Source organism: Cinclus cinclus, chromosome 16 (assembly GCF_963662255.1).
Source record: "Cinclus cinclus chromosome 16, bCinCin1.1, whole genome shotgun sequence".
Taxonomy (NCBI): domain Eukaryota; kingdom Metazoa; phylum Chordata; class Aves; order Passeriformes; family Cinclidae; genus Cinclus; species Cinclus cinclus.
In genome coordinates, this window is record NC_085061.1 from 10,640,569 (window position 1) to 10,650,010 (window position 9,442).

The following is a 9,442-nucleotide window of genomic DNA, read 5'->3' on the forward strand; positions in this document are numbered from 1 at the left end:
GGTAAGGAAGAGTTAGGGGAGATCTTCCAGATGCAACAGGAGCTGCAAACCCAAGTTGTGCACCTGCACAAAATAGATCCTGATAGAGCAGGAGAAACAGACAGCAGCAAAAACACCTCGAATGTTCATTGTGCAAGGGGCAGGAGCTCACTGGGATGAATATCTAGAGCTCCTGAACACACCACTACTTTCTTTGCTGGCTATGGGCACAGGGGCTTCTCAAAGCCAGGGGCTGCATCCCCTCCAAATTCCTCTGCCACACTACCCAGTAGCAAAGGAAGTTATTCTGGCCTTATCCCCAAGAAATCCAGGTCTGGGTCTGGTGTGTTTGTTGACTGAGGGAAAGGGCAGGACCAAATGCAGGGCATGGCTGGACTCCTCTCCCAGCAGCTGCAGCACAGGGCCAGGGAGCTGAATGGCTCCCAGGGGATGTGGCTCATCTTCTGAATTATTGGCTTGAAGAGTGGAAGAGGCCTGGAGGTCACATTCCCTCCTGCTGGCTCTGAATGCATGAATGACCTCCCATGCAATTGGACTGGCCATGTCCCATTCTTGCCAAAGCAGATCCCTGAGCCTGCTGGATGGGCGGGGGGCACCAGCCCTGCCATTGCATGGGTTGTGCTCCAAGTTGTCCAACCTCAACCAGCTTAATGCCATAACCAGGCAGGGGGAGGGGATCCCCTGATCTTCCCCTCTCCCACTAGTAAATCTTTACAGGATAACTTGTGTTTCTGAGGAAAGAAGCTGTGCATGACCCAGCCCAGTATCCCCAGTTCTGGTCCCCACCTACAGCCTCAGTGCCACTCCTGCCTGTCCAGCTGCCCACTCTGGCCAAAGGAGGCTCCAGGGAACAGCCCATTTCAATGATCTGGGAGCTTTTTTTGTTTGTTATTCCATTTTGCAAAGAAAAAGGGGCCGTGACTGTGGAAGAAAACGGCCTCTCCAGGCTGCCAAACCACTAATGAAGGGAAACTTCTCCCTGCCCAGCCACAGCCAGCCCAGCAGCCACAGCCTATACCTACCAAGGGAGCAACAGGCATAGGGCTCTCAGCCCATCCTGGGACATCTCCCCCAAGGCAAAACCTGCCCCTGCCACTTCTGTGCTGTTTCCTCACTGCTTAATCCTCTGCTGATGGAGAGATGTGAAAAATTGGCAGCTCCCTTGGTGGTCCCTACGTCGCCCCAGCAGCACAGTTCCAGCTTTACCACAATGCCACAGAACCCTTTGGGGACATGTCAGCCTGTGGTTTGGTGACTTGGCTGCCAGCAAAACAAAGGACACTCTCCCTGGAGCGCCCAGAGCATTGAGAACCCACTACTTGAGGAGTGTGGCTGCAAGATTACAGACTGCCAGGATGTGCAGTTACCACAGCAGAGGAGGTGCTGTGCCATGAGCACCAGGCAGTGAAGAGTATTCCCCACTGCAGGCAGCCTACAGGGCCCTACTGGGACTTCTGGCCCCACTGCAGACAGCTGCCTCCAGGGCAGGAGATGAAGCTATGGCTGCTGCCAAATTCCTGCATCTGCTTGTTGAGCAAAGGCTGCAACTGGTTAATCCCCCAACATAATCCTGACAGGATTATTCCCAGCCCCTGCCTGGTGCTGAGCAGCATACAGGGGGCACGAGCCCCTGCCAGCCCACTAGCAGAGCCCTGCTCCTGTATTCTCACCCAGCAAAGGGGCAGCAAGGTGCTGATAGACTCCCCTCCTGCAATGTCCAGCAAGACCCAGACATGCCTGTACTTGTAGAAGCCAGCAACACAACACAACACAACACAACACAACACCTTTGGTCCTGTGGTGCTGCCAGCCCTCTTCTCCTCACTGTCCCCTCCAACTGCACATCCCACAGATGGCACACAGGTGCTGCAGCCATCACTTTCTATCCTACTACCCACAGGACAGCACCAGCAGGGAGACAACCCGGTGGGAAAACCTCTGCACCAGGAGGAGCGAGGAGAAATCCCCAGGGGTCCTCAGCAGCTGCCTCCATCCACTCCAGGGAGAACCAGGATGTATAGGACAAGGCATCTACTAAACCCTGCCAACAATGAGTCTCCTCCACCCCCTCTATGCTGTGGCAGAAAGGTGACAGGAATAGGGACATGCTCAAGAAAAGGCCTTTTAATTTCCTATCTAGTAAGACACAAAGGTGTGGGGAAACCCTTGCCCAGGGGAAAACAAACAGCAGCAGCATCTCTGGTACCCAGGGGAGAGGCCAAAGGTGAAGCTGTTATGAGCACTAGAGCAGCAGGTCTAGGAGTCAGGACCGGGTTACTACTGGTGTAGGCATGTATGGGGGTCGTGAACATCTCTTGCTTATCCTCCCTGCCCCAGTGGGAAGCTTTGTCCCTCCTGCCAGTCTTACTAAGGCACAAGTCCCTGAAATTCAGTGCCAAAGTTTTGGTGGCTCTGCTGCAGGGGAGCAGCCATTGTGGAGCCAGTGCTCGTTCAGCAGCACATCAATGCTGCCGAGGCAGGGCATGAGTGGATATCATTATCATCCGCAGGACCACACACAGGCGCGCACGCTCCGTGCTCAGCTCACCCCTTTATCCCACTGAAAGAAAGCCGGGGCCAGTGGTCTCCGTGGGCCTCACCTCTGTATTGGAGAGGAGGGCAAGCTGCAATCTGCTCCCTTTTATGCATATTCAGCATGACCCTGGGACTGCCGGCAAGCTGCCAGAGAGGCCTGGGAGTAGGTATTTCTCTCCCTGGTCCCCATCTGCCCCCCCTTTTCCACTTCCCATCTTTGCTGCCCCCGGTTCAGATCAAATGGAGACACTGCTGATTAAGCAAAGAGAACTGGGATAACCCCTGGGTGCCGAATCCAGCCCAGCACAGTCCTGGATCTGGCACGAGGAGGGACATAAGCAAAGGCGCCTCTTCTGCAGGGACTGCATCCCGAAGGTGTCCCCAGCGAGGCTCTCGGGTGGCTGCCAGCTCCCTGCCACCAGCAGCAGTCATGGCCCGGGGGAATGCGGTGGCGGGGCTCACCCTTCCCGAGGAAGCGGCCACCCTCCCAGCTCCTCCCCAGAAGCGGCTGCATTTTTGAGGTGGGCGATTTCCTCACTCCTCCACTCCAGGAATGCTAACAGCCGTGCGGCTTGGAAGGAAGTCATGCTGCCAGAGCGCTTCAGAAGTGCTTTAAAAAAAAATTAGCTTCCACATCCAACACCTCCACACCCATTCTCTCTACAACCACACGCTTCCCAGGGCGACCAGCAGCGTTTCCCTGCCTTGTGGAAGACTTGTCAGGGCGATGCTCCAGCACACTGTGGGCTCCTTTTCCATGGTCTTTCCAGGGAGGAGGCAGTGCTACCGCGAGTGATGCTGGGTGCTGATGCATGCCTGAAACTCCAGGTCTCCCAATGCTGAGCCATCGGTCTCCAAAATACAATGGATGAGGCAAGTGCAGCAGGTGAGGCAGGGCAAGGAGAACAAACTTCCCACAACGTGGATGCTGGTGCCTACAGCAGGCCCAGGATCACCACCTGGCAGACCAGGGCCACAGCAACTTTGCTGAAGTAATTACAGGATTAGGTGGAACAACACAGGGTGGGGAGGGAAGCAGGTTATTAACCAGATTTTATCCCAGGACCTTTGCAGAACAGGAGCAGCCTTCTCTAATTAAAGTGAAGAAGGCACAAGTGGTGCTCTGCTGTTGGAAAAATGTGAGCTTAGAGGGCAGGTGATAGCTGTAATGAGGGTATCTGCACTCCCTTGCCACGCATGCTGTGGGAGCAGCACACTGCAGCTCTGCCCCAGCCCGTGAACAAGATCCTTCCTGTGGGGCTGCCAGGGTCCCTGGAAACCCAGGTCCCTCTCCACCATGCCAATGCCAGTTCAAGGAAGCTTGATTTCTCCACCCAACAAACAGAATCAGGCCCAAACTCTGCTCTGGCTGTGGATAAATCATTCCATGTGTTTCTGGGATATAAAAACATAACTGAGAAGTATTTAAAGTGAAAGGAAAAACTCCATGGAGCCAAGGTACTGGTCCAGCTCAGCTTTCCAGAGGGAGGGAGTGTGTGCTGGGAGAGGCTGGAGGGATGCAGTGTGGCTGGGAGTGCTAATCGCCTTCCCAGCTGCTAATGGAGCAACTGGTGCCCACTTGGGACATGGCTAATGGCACAAAGGAGATGCCTCAGTTTCCTTTACAAGCTCCCTCATCTCTCCTGATATTTAAGTATCAGAAGCTTCTGAGTGCTTACAGCCCTGCATCTGCAGGGCTGCCCACTCCACACAGCCCCTCAGGCTCTCAGTCCCCTGCATGCACAGCTCAGGGGGGCAATTACACAGCAGCATCTTCCTGCAGCAGGCACTGCAGGTGATGGATATTGCAATGCACTCTTGGCAGGTTGGAGCCAGAATTACACAAGCCATATGATACCCCAGCAGTGCCAGGAGACACATACAAATTACACTGCACACAGGAAAGGATGGGCCAGATTCTGACCTCAGTGCTTTGGCATCAGCCTGAAGTAACTCCATTCACATCGGGCCAAACCAAGACGTAAGCAACTCCATTCAAATTTACACTGGCATACCTGTGGTCAGGATCTGGCCTGACTTGAATTAGTTGCAGCCTAATGGTACAAAAGGCAGCAAAGGAGTCCAGATTACCAAGGTTATCGAAAACAACCAAAAAATAAAAGAAGAAAGAAATCCACCATAAAACAAACAGTCCCCAGGCTAGTCAGCTCTGCACATGGAGCTGTCAAATGCAGGATGCTCAGACACATCCCTGCTCACCAGTTTCAGTAACTCATAAGCCATGCTGACCACAGGAAGGAGGGACCAACAGCCAGTGTGGCTGTCATACTGGGTCCCTCATGCCCACTCTGCTCACCACTGGCCTTGGGTAGAGATGTTCCCACTCTGGGGAGAGGAGACTTCAGCATGGTATCACCCATATGATGCAGACCTGAATCCATTTTGCTGCAATGCTCTTGCATCCTCCAGCTAGTGCAAGCTGGAGATCTCTTCCTAAAGTTCCCAATGCAACAGCAATTCAAGGAGACATTTGGAGCCCTTGACCTTCCAGGACAAGCAAACACTGCCTAGATGCATTTGGACTTGATGGTCCTTGTGGGTCCCTTCCAACTCAGAGCGTTCTGTGATATTTTTCTAACAATTTATTAACCTCTACTACATCTTGACCTGTTAGTTGTTTTACCCAACTCTAACTCCACCACAATCTCCCAAACCCCTTTGCACATTCCTACCACAATGCTTAACTCTACTGAGTGGTCTCAGCAGCATCCCTCAAGGTGCAGAAGATTTTCTTCCTACTACTCACAGGGGATGCAAGGGACTCAGAGTTCCAGTCCAGAAGTCCTCATTGTTTCCACCCCTTTCCACTCCATATGAGAATAAAGTGATCTGGTTTCCATAACATCCCTCATTGCATTTTCACAACATGCTGGGCACAGATGTTGAAAATAGTCTGGATGAATATTTAAAATGGTATTCAGAAATGACAACATTTGGCCAGCTTTGAAAGATCTCTCACATTGGGCAGAGGATGGCTCTCAACAACGGGCTGGAAACACACTGTACTTTGACATGTCATTTTTTTTTTACCCCCTCTCTGGCTATTGGTACAATATTTCATGCCCTTGGTGTCCCACAGTCTCTTATTGCTTGAGTGCCAGCCAAGCCTACAGCATTAGGAAGAAGCTGTCACGTATGTTTTCAAACATCATGGGGCAAAGCAGAATATGGAAATTCTGTTGCATTTTCATACTGAGCACAAGTGTCCTGCACAGGCTTAGGGAGGGGCTCAGAGTGGCACAAAATAACTGCTTCCTTATGGAGCAGGGCCTGACTAACCAGGGTAGGGGAACAGGAGGCAGAGGTGCTGCCTCAATGCCCTCGACATGGTGGGCTTCTTCCCTGCTGACATCATCCCAGCACACCCTCCAAGGTGTGCACTGATGCTCACCTCCTTCTTCAGGGCTGGGGAAACCCCCTCTCAGAGTCACACCTCTGCCAGCAGCCAGCCAAGGTGGAACCTCCATTCCATCCAACCCAGACTGAAGACACCATTGTTCTGGTGCTCAGAGAGCAGTGGAAAGGCTCCTCAGCCTTCACACCCAGCAGCTTGCATTTCTGGTGAACATCCTGCACTCAGCTGCATCCCTAGGCCAGGCTTCTCTCTTCCACAGCCTGCAGACATGCATCAGCTCCTTCTCAGCCTGGCATTACACCTGCCCTCTTTTCTGCAGGGTCCTACCTTCCTTCTGCACGCAGGTAGAAGAGCAAGGGGTGTTGGGACCCTTGCAGCCCACCCTGCTCTTGAACTGCTGAATCTCCTGTCCCCTCATCAGCCTGCTCCAAGCAGGTGTCAGAGCAGCACAGCAGCTCCCTCTGTTTTGTAAATGGGATATTGCAAAAAAGAGAAAAAAAGTTGCCCTCCATCCATCCAACCAACTTGGAGGGTGTTTCCAGCATATGGCTGAAGACGCATCCCTCTCCACTGGTTAGAGAGCTCTAGCCTCTCCTGGCTCAGAGACGGGCAACAGAAAACTTGGCCAAGGAAGAAGGATCTGTGGCATTTCCAGCCATGCAGGGTGTGCACGCCCAGGTCTTCACTCAGCATTGTCTCAGCCTGGCTACCGGCCCAATACAAGGGCACGGATGGAGGTAGGGATGCTCAGCCTGGCTTACATTCCATAAAGTTCATGGGATGAGCTCCCTGAGAGAGAAATATCCACGCCCAAGTGCTGTGTAGATGAGCATCAAGCCAGCAGGACCACTACACTGCCAGAGGAGCTTGTGCTCCTGCCCACGGGACCTTCCTCACCCACCCTATTTGGTGACACAGCAGACTGCCAAGCACCACGTCCCCATCACACCAGTTACTCCTCATCCCAAGAAAAGTATTGCCACCCTCCCACTCTCCAGTGGGCCAGGGAAGCTGTGGGTAGGATGGTGTTTTGAGGAAATGAGGTTTCAGCAGCTCCAAGAGAGGAAAGCAAAAGCAAACCCACCAAACTCAGCTCAGCTTCCCTTCTTCCCATGGAGCTGCCTGCTCACACGTTCACTGGCCAGAGGTCTCACCCCAGGTGTGGTTTAAGGGCCAGGTGCTCAGGGTGCCGTGGATCTTGCCCAGCCTGGCTCCAGAACTGCGATGGAGCAGAGCACATCCCACGGGAGCCGTTTCCACAGGGAGCCGACCCTCCGAGCCCACCCTGCAGGGGAGTCTCTCGGGGCAGCCGCGCTAGGAAAGGAGCAGTGATGGATCCTCGCCTGGGATGGTGAAAAGGGCGATGCCGTGCGCGCAGGTGACTTTGTGCCGACGGAGCCCTCACAGGCGGGGAAGGGCCCGCAATGGGAACTGCGGGCAGGGCACCACGTGCGTGCCTCGTGCCCGGTCAGCCGGGGCTGGCACCGCAGGCTCGGCCTGGCAGGGCTCCCGCCGCTGCCCGCACCGCACCCGCCTTGAGCGGGGCCGGGGCTCCGCCGGACTGCGGCACTGCGGGGCTCCGTACAGCGCCGAGAACCCCGAGCCGGCTCGGTTAGGTGGCGGCAGCGAGCCGGGCCGGGCCAGAGTGCGGAGCGGAGGCGGCCGGAGCTGCCCGGGGACGGGAGCGGGACTCGGCGGCGGGCGGGCGGGCGGCCCCGCTACAGGGAGGTCCTGTTCTCGGCGGTGAAAGGATGGAAAGGGAAATAAAGGGAGGGTAAGTGCGGGGGGAGAGGGAGGAATAAAAGGCAACGAGAGAGGGAGCGGTGGGGAGGAGAGCGGGAGCCCGGAACGCCGGGAAGTTAGGAGCGCAGCTTACCGCGGCCGGGCAGGTAGCGGGGCCGGTCTGGGCGACAGGTCCGGGAGCAGCGGCGAGAGGAGCCGGGGCCGCGGCGGGGCGGACGGCAGGCAGGGGTAGCTCCTTCCCGGTGCTGGCCGCAGCACGAAGAAAGGAAAAAAAAGTGAAGAAAAGGATGGGGAAAAAAAAAAAAAAAAAGCAATGATAACAAATTTCCAGGGAATCGTACGTGGGGATGAAATAAGGCGAAATAGTGGAAAGCGGGAGCGCTGCTCTCGGCGGTGCGGACGGGTCCCAGCGCCGCGCCCGCAGCCGGCCGCGCTCCCGCCCGCCCCACCGTACCGCCCGCGGCTGCTTTGGCTGCGGGAGGGAGGAGAGGAGGTGGCAGGGGAGGGCGAAAAGGAGAGGAAAGAAAAAAAAAAAAAAAGAAACAACAACCCACCCCTTAAAAAAAAAAAACAATAAGGAAAAGAAAGCAAGAATTAGAGAAACTGAGCCCTGACCGCCGCCTGGAAGCGGAGTAAAAAGGCTCCAATAAATCCCGGGTTGAAAAGAAGGGAAAAGTCACCTCCCCGAGGAAATCAGAAGCAGATTTCGAGCCATTTAATCACATGCAGGGAGGTGTGTGCGTGTGCGCCGCCCGCCGCCGCTGCCAGCCCTGCCTCCGCCCTCCGCCCCGCCGGCAGCCCAGCGGGCAGGGCTGGAGCCGGGCGGGAAGCGAGGCCGCCCCGTCGCGAGCAGCCTTCCCCTCGGGGTCCCGGGGGCCGCGGTCCCACCTGCCGCACCCCGGGAGTTCGCTCAGCCCACAGAAGGTCCATCTCCGCGGAGCGCGGGTGGCTGCGGGCCGTAGCCCACCGCGCCGAGGGCTCAGCGGTGCCGCAGCCAAGGCAGCTGGTTATTCTCCCTCTGCTTCCCAAAGCAAATAAGGCATCTATCAGGCGGGGGCAGCTCCTCTTATGGAGGACGCTGGAGTCTCCGCTCCATCCCGTGGTGCAGGGGCTTTTTACGCGCTGCTGCACTGGAGTCGCCCCTGGTCTCTGATTTTTGAGCAAGGAGGGAGAGAAGTGGGGCACTTCCGTACCCAGCACAGCTGCCCCGAGGGGCTGCCCCCCTATCCCCAGGCCACCTGTGAGTGGGGCACGGAAAAGGTGAAACTAATTTAATCAATTTGTGCGAGGCGATGGAGGAGAGCAGGAAACCCGGACCTGGATTCTCTCCCTCACTGGGGCCGTGTTCACAGCCCTGCGGCTGCCACATCTGCCAGTTTGGCCTGAGGAGCATCCTCTTGTAATGGATGTGAGGACTGAAGATGGCACCGGAGGTGGGAAGAATGGCAAGGTGCCAGCACAGTGCCCACCCGTTATGTTCAAAGCCCCCACTCACTGTCACCCTGCTCCTGGGGGACTCCCAGTTACCCACATCCTGTTGCTCTGGGGCAGCAGGTTGCAGGAGCAGCTTTCCCAGCCGGCTGGCAGATGCTCACTGAAGGAGCAGACCCCAGCTGGCCGTGAGCCCTGGGGGAATTGCTGTTTGCTGCTCTCTGTCTTGTTGCACTAAACACGTTTTCCCTCCTATTTCTAGCAGCAGGGACATGGATAAACAAGAGTGAAGCCACGAGGTGAGAGGACAGAGGAGACCTGGGCCACGAGCAGGGGAACATCAAGTCTCTAAATACA